The following is a 16,163-nucleotide window of genomic DNA, read 5'->3' on the forward strand; positions in this document are numbered from 1 at the left end:
TCACTTAGTGTATATCTGATACCCATTTTTACCCTATCATTGGAAAGAAAAACCGCTGCTTCTAGTAGCATATCTGAATCACAGCAACATTTCTGAGTGCAAAGTTTCTTTCTATATTGATTTGTTTCTGTACTGAGCTGAACTGTTTTGATTCACTTGTAAATGGCACATTATTTAGTGCCAATGTCACATAGTCATTCTTAGGAATACAGATATTATACAATATCTGAGACAGGTGCACTCAACAAAATTTCTCAAGAAGTGCCATTCCCTGAGAATACAAGGAAGAGAGAAGAACATTCCAATATATAGATCTGTTTCTCTTCAAATATCATTTCAGACACTCACAACAGAAAAATCAACTGTTCTGAGTAATACTTCGGGTTCTGAGAAATGCATACCTAAAGACAGTTTTCAAGGTTTTAGTTTTCAGATTGAACATTGGAAAAAAGTTTGTACAAAGAAGCAGTTCCTCTGAAAAAATCCACTGAACAAAATTGAAAAATGAAACACACTGCAGAATTTAGTTCCTACTAAGCTTAATAAAACTGGACAAATCAATATCCAAAGTCATAGGCTGCAGCACGGGAAAGTATTTAACCCTTTTAGGAAAGTATTCAGATTCAGGCTGTCATTTACATATTTGATCAGTTTAAGGTACAGCACAGTCTGGTGATTTTCCTTCAGAATTTTGACACGTTATTTACAATGCCTGACATTATCTCAGTCATATTTCATTGAAACACCTGAGATACTTTATCAGCAGTACACAAGACATCTGAATGGTGCTTGGAATATGGGTTGAACACCAGTTGCATGAAAAGGATCTGGCTCCTCCAGGCTGTTCAGCATGGCAGCAAAATTGCTACTGCCTTTTGTCTGTCCCTGAAGCCTTGGGTTCAGGCACCTCATCTGTTTATCTGAAATGGGGAGTCAAGTTCAATCCAGCATGGAAGTCTGCTCATTCCTCTCACACTTCTGGGTGCAGACTATTTAGGCTGCCAATCCAATAAAATTCATGTATAATGCAAGAAAAGGATATTTTTTTAATAAATTCTTTATTCAAAAGAAAATCTTTAACAATTTAAGGAAAAAAAATATTTTAGACCACTTTATAGGTATTGAAAATGTCAGTTCATAAGATCACACAATTGCATATTATTCTATATGCTACAGAATTTCTATATATTAGGACCTTTAAAGTAGACACTCAATATTCCATGGAATTTATCGGTTTGGAAATAAAAGGTTCACAACACTGAAATGCTCTGAAGAGACATTAGAAGTTCAAGGGGAAGGCTACCCTTGTTAAAAGCCCTGAGTAGGTGAAAAACCAGGCTTAAAGTCACTATAGCACTCCATACTCCTGCACTGTGCATTGTGAGCACAACCTCTCAGCAATTCCAATGTGGCTGTATGTATCCATACAGTTCCACGAGATAACTCTGGTTACTGATGCTTCTGGACTTACTCAGATGCTGTGTTTGACTGGAACAATGTCGTGTATATCAACCCTACTGAAAAAGAAAAGATACTCTAGGTTGTTGGAGTTCTTCTCTGACAGCTCCCTTAGGAAATAATACAAAAGTATATATTATTTATATAGAAGCCAGCATGTCAACACATTTTTAGATAACTCTCTGTACATTTTTCTTTTTAGCAATGGAAACTGCAGAATAAATTATATATGACAATTGTGGCTATTCTAAGAAGCTTGGTATTGCACAACTGACAATCTACAAATTAGATGTAAAATGCTGCATGGAATTGATATTTCTTGGTATACTGTTTGTGTTCCTAACTATTTGGTGCCACTACCTGTATAAAATTAAAATTAAACCTACTCAACATAGCCTACTGTAGTCTGACAATATCTGTCCACTTTGTGCACTTTCAGATGTCCTGAGGTGCTATGCCAGATGTTAGGAAGGTTGTATTTTACTTCAAAACCCGCAGGTAGAGAGCAAACATATTTTGCTATGCATACCATCTGGTACCTGTTTTTTACCAGAGAACAGTGTGTGTTTAATCATTAAATCAAATCCTGTAGTAGTTAAATCAAATTAATTCATACAGATATATTCATTTTTCCCCCTATGGTCTTTCCTATCAAAGTAATCTAGTTACTTTATGTGACAGCAAATGAAGTCACTGGACCAAATTCTTCTCTTAAGATACACACACACAATCAACAGGAAGTTGGCAGGTTTGTACAAGTGTAAATGCTCACAGGATGATCAGATATGAACAATAATTATGTTTAACAAAGGTATCTTACCCACATGGCAAAGCACTATCTTCTATTTTTCTATTTTGATCCTCATTATTTAATTAGTAAATCAAAATAACTCAATATTACTTTTAAAGCTACCCACCAATGTTCTCCAACTTATTTTTTCCTGCAATATGGGTCTAATAACATTTCTTTTCTGATGCTGGCAAAATTCAAATGACAAAACTTTTATTATTTCTCTGACAATTTTAATAAACAAAGATTTTTTTCAAAGAACAAATAGATTTTAGAGCTGTTGCTTCATAACCTGTTCTGTCCACTCTTCACTTCACTGATTTTTGCCCTCTTACTGCAATTAATGATAGAAAAAACAGGTCATTATATATATATAGGTTGGGGTTTCTTTGTTAAAAAACTGATAAAGCACCTTCACAGAGTTTTTTGGTACAGAGAGATGTTTACCTCTCAGCTCAAGTAATATTTCCACAGGATTCTTTTCCTCATCTGGCCTGAGATGCTCATGTCATAGAAGTGTTAATCACTGTGAATTAGTTTGCAGCTTTCATCGCATTTTAGATTTATCACATTCTGTGGTTGTTTTATAAGCAAGCCCACCTTATTACAAAGAACTGTCATGTTCCCACACCATTCATGTTCCTTTCCCAAGCAGACAAATAGCTGCTAAAAAAAGAGAAATTGGACAGTTTGAAGAGCCTGACTTGAACAGCAGTATTAAATGGCATATGGTGGCTGAGCAACCCCAGTGCAGGTAAGAATGACAGTGAACAAACTAGGGTGATTACCCAGACTAAATACATTCATTATGGTTACCAAACATTACTGGGAGATATTCTGTCAGGACAGCAGTCTGCTACGAATTTCCACATTTGTTTAACACAGACCAGCCAGAAATATTTGCTTCACAGGTTGAGAGTGCAAATTTAGCAGCGCTGATCATACACCTGTCTTTGTGAGCAGTAGCCACTAAATTACTGAGAAAGTGACAAAAGGTGACGAGCATTTTACATTGGCTTTGCTAAATCTCCAGCAATAATGAGAGCAAAGCTGTTCATTGAAATTAACCTTGCATGAAGGCATTGTTCAATAGTCTTAGTTAAGTGGAAGAATATATTAGAACAGATTAGGTACAAAGTTTTAATTTTCAAAGGCAAATTGCTAAATTAAGCAAACTGGTCAAAGGAATTACTTGTGCTGAGGAGGTTTCTTTTGCTAGTGAATAAAAGGCTGAAATTTCTTTCAAGCAGATTTGCCAAAAGTACCTAGAATATGTATCCCACACAAATTAAAAAAACTTTAAAGGAAATATTCTGTATTCAATAGAGCAGTCACCTTGAAAAATGAAAACTGATTTTCACAGTAATTTAATAAAAAAATTTATTGCAATTTTCTCAATAAATCAGTACAAATTTATTCGTGCATACTTTTTTTTGTTTTGTTTTTGTGAAAATAAAGATAACAAGTTTAAAATTAAAATCCATTCCTCACTAAAATGAAAACATTATTTCATGGTTAGAAAAAGTGGACTTGCAAAGGTGGTAATTGGTAATCCATATAAATAATTTTGCAGAAGCTAGTAGGCTGCAATTAGATGCATATCTCACTTTTCCCCTTGATATCAAGTTCTCTTCAGGTGTCACCACACTACATATGGAGAATATTTTTTGAATTCCCAGTTCTTTCACCTTCAAGATTTTTGCATAATGAGATTCACTTCTATTCATCTGGTTTTGCTCAGAAAAACTGATGAATTACCCATTACTTTCTTATAAGAATCCTTGGGTAGGATTCAAGTGATTAAAGCCTAATAATGAACAAAAATTCCAAATGTTTCTTCTCGTCCAGAGTTTTGGATAGTGGTCAGACCCTCCTGACATAAAACTGGCCTACATCTGAATGAGTTCTTGGTCCTAAATCATAATACCTTCAACAGCACCAAATGCTGGCACCATGCACAAGTGCCACAGCAAGTATGAAAATTTCAACAGGCATGAAAATGTTGCATGATTTTCAGGGAAATTATGATTTCCTACAGAATCCAAGGTTTCTGTTAGTCTTTTAGGTGCTGATAGCAGGACTTCCAGGTGCTGTCAGATTTTGAACTGCTTGCAATCCCTGACCTGAGGTGAGCAGACAATCCTCCACTGTGGCTAATCCTGCACTAGAAGTACTGGCTGTCTCTCTGCCTTGCCCTTTCACTGATCTACAGGCTTAATTCACTCCCAGATCTTGCTTTATTTTTCCAGGATATTTTTAGAGTCATAAACACCTCTATAGGCATAACAGATGAACCTGAAAGTGGAGAGAACTGATGCTATTTTGCTTTTCTTATGCTTCTTTATGCGCAGCACTGTAAGACAGAGGTGAGAGAAAGATGTGTGAAATCTATTTAACCACAGGTTCTTACCTGGAAAAAACTCATTCAAAGCAAGAATGTTTAATACAACAATTTAACTTGCTAAACCACACTAAGGAAGTTTTTGGACCTATTAGCTAAAAATCCCTCTCAAACAGCTTTAGCTGCTTGCAAACACCAGAGGTAGTCTTCTGGCCATTGTGCTTTGTTATAGGAATGTCAGGAGAAGACTTGGAATTATATTGATGGGATTTAGTGCTGAATGACTTAGAGATTATGTGATTTAGTAACGTGGCTTATAAATGAGCTACAAAGGTGAATGATAATGAACCTGGCAAAGCTGAGTTACTTAATGACTTAGATGTGACGTGTATGGCACTTATGTGTGAACTTATGTGTGATATATCAGTTCACAGATTCAAATAGATGCTTGAATATCTTCCTAGTAATTACGAACGAGGGTTCACCAGCTATTAAGGACAAAGTACTAGAAACTAGTAAGATGCTGATTTTTAGTTGCTAAGGCTTTGGTTCTCTTCTAAATTTTAATCTAGACTCTGGCAATTATTTTCCTGATGTTGTGTAGTTCATCTTTGCCATATTTTTTCCAACCTGGCAGCCACAGGCTATTTGCACATAAGATATCAAAAGATAGTACATGAAAAAAGCTGTGTTTGAAGAAATAAGAAACCTGACACATTCAAGAAAGGAAACAAAATTAATAACCCATAGAGGAGCAACTAAAAGTTGCTACAACAAAACATTTAAGATTATTGTTATTTTTGTGACATAACATGCAACATTTTTCATAAAACTGATGTTGAGGCCTCTTGTTTTACTGTGGCCAGTGTAGTCCAGTGTACCAAAATCTAAAGGTTCATGGAAAACCCACATTACACTGAGGATAGAGTCCCCAAATTGCCTACAGTGGAATATACAAAACCTGTGTTCAGTTAAACTGTGGCCATTGAACCCTGGCAGGATTGCACAGAGCAGACATTAAGAGGGTGGTGTGACAGGATGGCCAGGCTCACTGCAGCATCTGAGCAGAGCTGTGCAGCTGCAGCCTGGGAATACTCCCAGCCAGTGAGTGAGTGACAGCTAAGTGCAGAGGGACTGGATGGCTCACAGAGATGTACAGGCTTCCTCAAAGTACTCAGGTCTGTAGAGTAGCTAAACAAGTACAACTGCCAAATTCCACATGTGTGGTTGCACAAAATAACCCTTAAATAAAGGTGACTGAATTTTCTCTCACTGTGATAACAAGGCGTTCTGCTGTGCCATGGGGCTGAGCCATTCACTTTCCTTAACAAGTGTTTCTGTCATTAGCTTTTAAAGTCACCTGAATGAAGTCAAAAAGAGCCTATGGCTAAGCAGCTGTCGAAGAACTGTGCACATAGAAAAGGCCTAGGATGTCTGTGCAATGAACAGGACTTTTTATAATGTTTCCTTTCACAAGGATTTAAAGGACAACTTAAACACACCACATATATATATATGTGTATATATATATGTATACACTTAAGTCTTTTAACACACATGTGAGTTTAATGTGGAACTAGCAAATTGACCAAAAATGTGAACAGAATAAAAAAAAAAAATTAAAAGCTGTCTTACTCATTTTGAGGTGTCATACAGTTCTACAGTCCATACTGTTGTAAAGCTGTAACAATTGTGCAGCAGAATAACCTGCATTATTGTTTAATGACATTACCTCATTGTGCCAGATTTGATTCTCTGTTGACACGGTGAAAATGTGACTTAACACAGTCTACCAATATCAGTGGAGTTATCCCCTCTGTTCATGGGTGACAAGTGTCCAGACCACAATGTACAACTTATACTGCAAATATTTCTATTTCTATGACATATTTTTTTGTCATTTAGCTGTTTGTGTCCTTGTCTTTTCCATGTCTGTTGCACTCACTGCACTGCCTTTGCAAGAGGGCAGGCAGCGAGCTGCTGTTTCCCAGTGATCTCAGACCTGCCATCTGAAATAGAACATTGCAAAATTGTTCAAGTAGACATTGCTGGGGTTCTAAAGGAACATTCATGAGAGACATTTTATATGCTCTGAAATACTTTCTCCTGTGCCTGTCAACAGCCATTGAGCTGAAAAATGGGGACAGAGTTACAAGTGCAAGGGTTGAGATAGTCTATCATTTGAACTAACCAGATTAATACAATGAATTAAAACAGAAAAAAGTAGCGAAATAAATCTACCTGTTCCTTCATGGCTTTAGGAAAGTGTAAATCAAAGATGGTCAAAATTTTCCAGATTTTAAGCTTTTGCTATGTTCTTTAAATAACACAGCTGACAAAATGAATAGAATCATGGAAACTACACTACATATAAAAGGGTCATTTATTTTGCCTTTTCAATGAAAACTTTAGATGCAAATTACCCTAAATGCTCAGAAACCCTGCTGCCTTTACAGAAATCATGGCATTCTTCCTGTTGATTTGGCCACAGAGCTTAAAGTCTCGATCCAAGATACAAACTTAGTGCATGCCTTTGAAGGACAGAAGCTGTTTTGTTAGCTGAGAATGGGATCTAAGGGTGCTGATAGGTATGGGATCCTAAGAGTGCTGATGGTTATGGGATCTAAGAGTGCAGAAGAGCCAGCCAAAAAGTTTTAAGTCACCGGCTCCAGGTCTCAGATTCTCTTCTCTGCAGGAGACTCCTCAGGACTGAATTCTTTGACAAGTGTCAAACCAACTTTCACTCATGTTATTGTGAAATTCTTCCACTTAGTTGAGGAAAGAACTGACAATAAGAATTGCACTAACCTTACATAATAAGCAGAATAAACCTTCCCTATTTGCACAGCTCAGCTTCCTCTTTAAAAATCTCATCATTGTAGTTAAATCTCCTTCAGCACTTTTTGAAAGCTGTTAGAGGATATTGAACAGATACAGCTGCAGCAAATTCAGTTTTTCTCTCATGCATTTCTGCTATAAGCTCTCAGAGAATCATAGAAAATATTCTAAAACCAGCATTAGTACCTGACAAAATATTTTTATGTGATCAAAAGTCATCTGCACACCCACAAAAGTAGAGAGAGACATTAACAGCAGGTGAGGAAACTCAAAATACAGCCTTCCCAATTACTGCCACCCCCACCACAGGAGCCTGCAGCCCATAAAATCTCATCTCTGTAAGACCAGAGAGGTGTAGGAGTGCAAAAGCAAGGGGAGAATGCGAGCCTAAAGATTCAAAGGAAGGATATCTCTGTCTGGGCTTCTCTCAGAGCTGCCCTAGTAGAGCTTCAGCACCAAAGTCTGGGTATTAAGGCCACCAGCATGAGTTATGACTGCAGCATCATTTCATGGTTTTACCCTGGCTGAGGAGTGGGGACTGTGCCTAAGAGTGAGGGACATATCGTGGGATGCAAGAGAAGTTCATTTCAAGGTTTATTCTGGGATGTTTAGGGGACAAGCCAAAGGTGGGGAAAGAAAGAGATCTAGACAACTTTGGGAGGAGCAAGTGTGAGGATAAGAAAAGACAAGGAAGCCAGTCAGGCACAGTTTTCTCCTTGGTGTGCCTCTCTGGCCAGAGCTGCACCTGACCCGCTCAGCCTGTCCCATCTCCTTTCAAAATTTCTTTCAGTGAGGGACTCTGCTGAGTGTGCCTGGGTGCCAGCAAATGCAGTCTGACCACGAGTCAGGAATTCCATGAGCCTGTGTGGAAGCAACTGGAGAGGCTTGAGTGAATGAAACCCAGTGGCAGCTTTGGGTATGTGTATATGTGTGTGTCTCTGTGTGAGTGCAGGCTCTGCCCCAGCAGCTGCAGTGAGGCTGCAGCCTCAGGAGCTCGTGTGTGCAGGTGACAGCACCCAAGGAGACCGAGATCTAGTGGCAAGTTGTATACATATATATTTGTATATATATATAAATACATGACTATATATATATACACACACACAAATATATTTTCACTGGAGTATCTCCATCCCACACAACAGATGGAAGTGGGATGAGCTCCATGTGAGTGTTCTGTGTCTGACCTGTGGAGCCAGCCAAGTTTATGTGTAATGTTCCTGTGTGTGCACTCTGTCTGTGTGCATCCTGAGAATATCTGTTCAGTCTCACGGCTGGTTGGACCTGGGCCATGAAGCTTACCCATTTCAGGGGTATCAGATGCACCAAAGTATAAACTCACCCCACAATATGTTAACATTTTTCTAGTGACTATCTTAATTCATTGCCCCAGTTCTTTAAATACTTTAAGTTACTCTCTTCTGGCACTTGTTTAATTATTGCATTGATAAATTCTGTTTTAAAAAAACAATTCAAAGTATTTCTAGAGTGTACAGGCAACTATATTTTTCTTCTTTGGAAGATCTTTAAATTTGAGGGTATTTATCTATTTAAGTATTTTCATCTTCAGTGTTGAACTATCCTGGAGCTCTGAGTATGATGAGTACGAGAAGAAAATTTTCTAAAAAGATTTTTTAAAAATAGCACAGGGACAATTACATATTATGCTTATCAGTAGTAAAAAAGGAAGTTCAGGAGGAAGTTCAGTGTTTTTACCTATAGTGGGATTTTTTTATAAATATAGGGGAACTTTTTAGAAAATGTTAATCTTATTGTCTTTCAGTCTTCTCTCTAATTTGCATGTGACATTATGTTCTTTTCCAGACAAGTCTAAGGATTTCTAATTGACAGTGACAGGGCCATCCTCACATTTCCTTAGGTAGAATTTATTGTGAAATATGTATTAATTCTTTAATGAGTCAGCATTTCTGGATGAAGGTTCCAACAGATAGAATTTTGCTGTGTATATCTCTTAGCAACTGAGAAATTACAGCCTTCATTTCATTTTAAAACCCCTGTGTTTAATAAACCCCCCCTTTTTTTTTTTTTAATTCACTATGGAGTGAATACATGAATTATCAAGGCTTGCCTTGGACTCTTGATAATTCAGCTGTCTTGCACAAGGAAAGCACAAGATATTGTTCTGAAGGATGGTGAAAGAATCCCTGGACAGGCGAGAATTAGCAAATGCCAGGGTCTCTCGGTTGCTGAGCCCATTACAGCCCCTGCAAAGGCACCAGCAGGCAGGAGAGAGCAGCAAGAACAATCCCAGAGCTCCCCAGAGCTGCTGGGTCCAGGGAAGGGTCACATATGTGAGGTGACAGGCGCCTCTGAGAAGTGAGGACGGGGTGAAGGCAAGGACAAGCACAGCTTTCCTTCCCACTTCTCCTTAGCAGCAGAAAACTGGCAAAGCCAGCTCTTCCTGTTCTCTCTCCCTCCCTCCCCCGTGGTTTTGCTTAATGCTGCTGAACAGGCTGGAGCCAGTTTTGTGTTCTTTAGCTCCTGAGGATATGAGCCGCTGTCCTGGGATAAAATCTGAGAAAGCAGGGTTGCTTGAATGAGAGTTTTCCCTCTTGGTAGGGATTGTGTGAAGAAATGCTGGCCAAAACAAATTAGAGAGATTAGCTGTTTTAATAGTTAAGCAAGTCATACAGTGCCTTCAAGACAGACAGACAACCAGTGGCAACTCAGGTGTTAATTACAATTAAATATTTTCATACAGGGTTGCAGCAGCCTTGCAGAAGCTCTCACAGCCCCACAGTATCATTCATAATCTAGCAGGGCACATTTCTAAGCAAAACCCCAGTTTGAATTGGACTGGCAGTCTAAACACGGTTCCATTTCTGTGATTTTGTTTCAGAAGCTCTAAGGAGACAGCATGGTCAAGGACCTCCTGACCATAATATTGGCAGAATTCCTTTCTTTCTCCTTTATTCAAAGCAAGGTCACTGTAACAAATATTCATAGGTTTTTCAGTACTGAAAGGGATCAAATATCCAATGCTGCAGAGTTCCTTGGCACGCTGTATTGCTATAAACTCAAGTACTGCAAAGTGTAAGGTTCTATTCCAATGGTGCCACAGTTTCAATGTATCAAATTTGACACCTTTTCAATAAAATAGGCTAAATTTAGATAACCATATGCTCATGCTGACAAACTAGCTTCTCCCTGATATGTGTTTTCATGAAAGAGTACAAGAGGGCCTCAAAGTTTAATTAGTCTTAAATTAATTCAAAATATTGTATTAATTTACGGTAGAAAGGTCAAGTTGTTGAGCAAACAGCAGGAGTGAATATTTTTTACTCAATGCACAAAGATTCAGCTGTAAAAATTCCATTAATGTTAATAGGAGTCACGCTGCCAAATTCAAAAATCAGGCTATAAATATTTTATCTGTCTATGCTCTTCCTGCGGTCTAATAAAACTTGTACAATCAAAGGCCCTTCTCTCTTGACTACCTGCTAAGCAAAGTTAAAGAGTACACACATATGAACAAGGAAGTACCACTGTGCACTGGGGCAGCCTCACCTTGAGTCCTGTGCGCAGTTTTGGGCACCACAATGCACAAAAGACATGAAGTTGTTAGAGAGTGTACAAAGAGAGGCCACGAGGATGATGAGGAAGGCTCTGGAGGGCGGCTGAATAAGGAGTGGCTGAGGTCACCTGGCCCTGCTCAGCTTGAAAAAAAGGAGAATCAGGGGAGACCTCATTGCAGTCTGCAGCTTCCTTGTGGGGGGATGAGGAGGGGCAGGCACTGATCTCTTCTCTGTGGTGACAGGGACAGACCCGAGGGAATGTCATGAAATTGAGGGGAGGTTTATGTTGGATATCAGGAAAAGGTTCTTCACTCAGAGGGAGGCCGGGCACTGGAACAGCTCCCCAGGGAAGGGGTCACAGCACCAGCCTGAGAGAGCTCAAGAAACATTTGGACACTGCTCTCAGGCACAGGATGTGACTCTTGGGGTGTCCTGGGCAGGGTGAGGAGTTGGACTGCATGATCCGTATGGATCCCTTCCAGCTCAGCATGTTCTGTGACTCTATGAAGTAGTTTATCAATAGAGATGGATTTATAGATTGTGCTTCAGCAACTTAAGATGGGCAAGTGTCACAGTTACATTTCAATCTTTGCATCATTTTAAGAGAGCATTAAACAACTATTTGAGAAACTAAAAATGCAATGATTTTTAAAGAAATCCTTCTTATTAGGAACACTGGCTTTTTCTTCATATGACTCCCAACAATATACAATGATAATGTATTCACTTATGTGTTATTAGGCCATAAAGACTGATTTAATTCAGTGTATGTTATTTGTAAGATCAATGTCACTCTAAAATTCACTTCTTGTTCAACATGCCTCATTAAGCGTTATGATTCTCTTGATTGTTCATGCTCTGTGGTCCTATTGGTTCAAAGTAAGCTGAAATTTGAGCTATAGATCACATAGATGAAGGCAGATAAAATTGATATAGATCATCTATAGATCACATAGATGAAGGCAGTCTCCACTCATAAAAATTACATTAATAAACGCAGGAGATGTAATTTCTAAAAATGGAATAATAATTAAATTATGCTTTACCAGGTTTTTTAAACAAACCTCCCACGAACTAAATAAAACATAATTGGATGCCTTGTACATGTTTTTTGAACAATTCTAGCTGACACTTTAAGAATTACAATAATCTGAGTTAATAATAATAATTAAAAAAGAAAACCAAAAAATTACAGTTCCCTGTAGTTGTATGAGACACAATCCAAATAATAGCCAGAATATTAAATTGAAGAATACATCAAGAAAATTTGCACGACACAGAATTAAAAACAAAAAAAAAAACAAAAAAAACACCCAAACCTCAAGTCGTGACATTAATATGAACATGTTAATTTTTTTTTTTTTAAGGTGCTTCAAGCTTTTTATAAACAGAAGAACTTCAAAAGTTTCATGAGAAAGAAATATGAAGAATTTCACTTTTGGAAAATTGGTACAAACATATATAGCAGATGTAACAAATTATTTCCTTGGCCCTACAAATTATGTTTCCACTTGCATGTGAGAAAATGGTGGTAAAGACTTCAATGTGTTATCTCTCTATACATGCAAACTAAATATAGCTAAATTAACCCTTGCTGGTGGGCATTTAACAATATCAGATGTGGACTCCTCCTCTCAGAGTTGTACATATGTTTATGTGTAGAATTAGACATGTTCTTACATAAAGAACATTGCTAGAACCTGTTTTGCCTTCTTTTTTCAAAGGAGAAAGAAATTCCTATGGCCCATCTCTTTCTTCAGACCCCCTGGTGGCAAAATGGTTTTCCTTACAGAGCAGTGGTGCATTTTCAAAAAAAAACCCCTGAAATTAGCAGTGAAGCTAGGGACATCACTATTCATGATGGTTCTGAACATTGTAATGCTCTATTTAAATTATTCAAAGTAAAATGGGAAAATTGTTGGAAATAATTTCTAGAAACATTTTACTTACATAAGAGATAATGCAAAGAATCTTTTAGATTTGCTCTGAATATGTTCTGAATATGCTTTAATCCCAAAAGTGTTAATAAGTAGGGAAAATTAAGTCCACAGCCTACCTACTTTTCTTTAATGCCCACAAATCCTTACTTCCACCCCCCCCAATTTTGCTGTTATACATTTCCTTAAAATTACCTCTTCACAATATATACTTCTAATACATTTAAAAATCTCCGTTCAGTGTAATTTAAAAAAAAAAAGGATTTGACAAATAAAGCTTGTCACTGAAAAGGAAACCATCTCTTCCAAATGTAATGTTGCTTTACTGGTTCAAATAATTTTCTATTTTAGCATTCCTCAAACAAAACCCCAAATTGTTAGCAGATTTAAAATAGAGGATTAATTATTATAACGTGTTTCAAAAAATAGAGCTGATTTCAAACAGTAATCTTTTAGCCTTTCTCTTAAAAAAAATTGAAAACATCAATCAGGATTTCATTGGAAAGTTCACAAAATATTTCAAAAATGAAATTTGCACTTAATTCATTATGTGCCATGAAACATATTTATAGATAAATCATATGCAGAAAATTCTGTCTTCAGTGAATGAAACAAAAGTCAAGATTTTTGTAATCACTTTAGGGTGTATTAATTATTATCCAGGTACTGGTAGCCTTTCTATGTCCTTTTTTGTCTCACTACATATGCAAAAAATAGGTGGATTAATACCTTACTTTCACATTCTGTTGAATACAAGAGTAATTCTCACTTTGGGGGGATATCAGAAAGTCATTTTATATGTGGGTCTCCATAACCTAGAGATTAAATTCATCCTGTATTTCAGGCACCACCAAGAAAAAGCTGATAGATTTTTCTGTTGTGAAGGAAAGCCTCTTAAAAGCTGTCACTTGGAGAGACACCTGCTCAGCTAAACTCTCTAGAGCAACTGGTATAGCCCATAGCCCCAGAAGTCACAGGACAAGGGTGATTTTGGGGGGGTTTTGCATGTTAAATATCCAGTCAGGTCACTGCAGCTAGTTCAGTTTCTAACTCTCTCTGGATATGGGACTTCTGCATCCATCTCTGAAATTCAATCTGTAACACACTAATTCAGTTTAGGTGAAATCTTTTAACGACCTTGCAAATATTTAGCTCCACGTATACATATCTATATGCATGGTTTATTTTTAAAGCAGTGCCAGGTAATACTCCATATCTGCACCTATCTCATGGACTGCTAACCCTTGATTGACTTCTTTAGCACATCTTAATAGACATGATATGAAGCACTTCCTAGCCCAATTTTTCTTCATTGAGATACTATCAGAATTTCATTGAGATGATGGTGATGTTTAGGATCTGGTGTTAGTAGCTGACACTAACTTAATGTGTTTCCTGAAAGCTTACAATAAAATGGAATTTCTGGAAAGAGCATTCCAAAATATCCAGGGATGGGTGTGCAATATAGAAATGCTGTAATCTCTCCTGTTAATCTCATGACATAAAAATGTTTCACCCAGCTGGGAATTGACTTGGTCCCACAGAAAACTAAGTCTTGTCATGAAATTCATGAGGTACCACACCAGATTCTAAGTACTGAAAACATATGCCTGTGTTCTCCTCATATGACCTAATTTTTAAATTCCCATTTCCATACTTGTATACCAAACAAAGGCTTCTGACCTGTTTTGCTAAAGGAGCAGTTTGCTAAAGAAACAGTTATATTCAAGTAAAATAAAGCCAAAAGAATGCAGGCAAAATGTCCACCTGATCCAACCTCTTGCCCTGAAAAAAATGTAATCTTTTAAAAAAGCAGGAAAAGTATTCTTCCTCACATTTAACATTTTATGTATATCTTTTCCTATGGTTCTCTACATAGCAGCAGTTTTGTCCTACCCTGTTAGGTATGATGCAAGAAAAGCATTGCACCCACTCTGAAGATTCTGAGTGTTTCTTTTGTGGAAAACAAAGTAAAATCCATCTGACCACTTCTGTGATTCATTAATCTCAGTTGATCGCTCTGTTTTTCAGTTTTCCCTTGAAAAATCTGAAAACCCTTACATTTCTTCAGTCAGAGATCTGTAAAACTAAACTCTTTATGGGACCAGTGAATTCATCTTCTCCATGCAAAAATGCACTTAAAAATGCAGCTAGATTTCATTATGAAAAAAAATTTCCTCTTTTGAAAAATATTTTAATAGACTCTCCTTGTATCTTATACATATCTGGTGAAATGGTTCATAACCCCTGTGTAAATAGTTTTTGAAATTCACACAGGTGTGGAAAGCACAAGATTAAGTCTATATAGAAATGAAATAATGCCATTATTTTATGTACATTTTAAAATTCCTTGAAACTAACGGTTTATTAGATTCTGTCGCAATTTTCCATGGGAGCTTAGTGAATATAGCATTAATGTTTGCACTTATCATGACACATAACATTGTCCATGAGCACAAAACAATGTAAACAATGAAGAAAACAAACATTAACTCAATTTTCATTTTTAATGTCTGATCCTTACAGAGATGTCAATGGTGAGACTAATTTATTTCACTGAGGCAGGAGCAAGACCTAAGTAGCCAGTAATGTGCTCTTCAGCTTCATGTTCACTCAGTTCTGTTCAGTTAACACACTTTTCCATTGCTGTGACAATTTCAAAGCATTTATTCTGTAAATGAATAGTCAGCTCTCATGCAAACAGTCCATTAGCATTAATCATATGATTCTCACATACATTGACAAAAAAAAGTGTTTGCTATATTTCCCTTGTCCATGACAAATGAGTAGTCTGTAAGAAATGAAAAATAACAATTTAAAAGGGAGGTTAGAATAACTGATCTCTTGACACATTTCATCTCTCATCTGAAATATGAAAAGCCATATTCCAAGTGTGGTGGATGATGTTTCTGTTGATCAAAATATAAGTCTTTGCCTACTTTATCACTGATCCTGTTACATAAATCAGCATTTACATTTCCTCATATTCTTCTCTTTGGACAAATCCGAAGAATCCCAACTAACTGGAGTACAAATGTGCAACTACATTAAAAAAAAAAATTAAATTAACTGAGTCATTTGCATTGACTAATATAAACAGATACTTTCTAAATATTACCTTAGAATTTTAAGGTATGAAAATCTTATCGCTTTCAAGACATGCACCTTCACTAGAGTTTGACTGGAAACTGCTATGCAGCCACTGGAAAAAACTTGCATTAGGGCTTCTGCCTAACAGGAAAATATGCTGAACCTGAAGCAAA

Source organism: Fringilla coelebs (genome assembly GCF_963513975.1).
Source record: "Fringilla coelebs genome assembly, chromosome: 6".
NCBI classification, from domain to species: domain Eukaryota; kingdom Metazoa; phylum Chordata; class Aves; order Passeriformes; family Fringillidae; genus Fringilla; species Fringilla coelebs.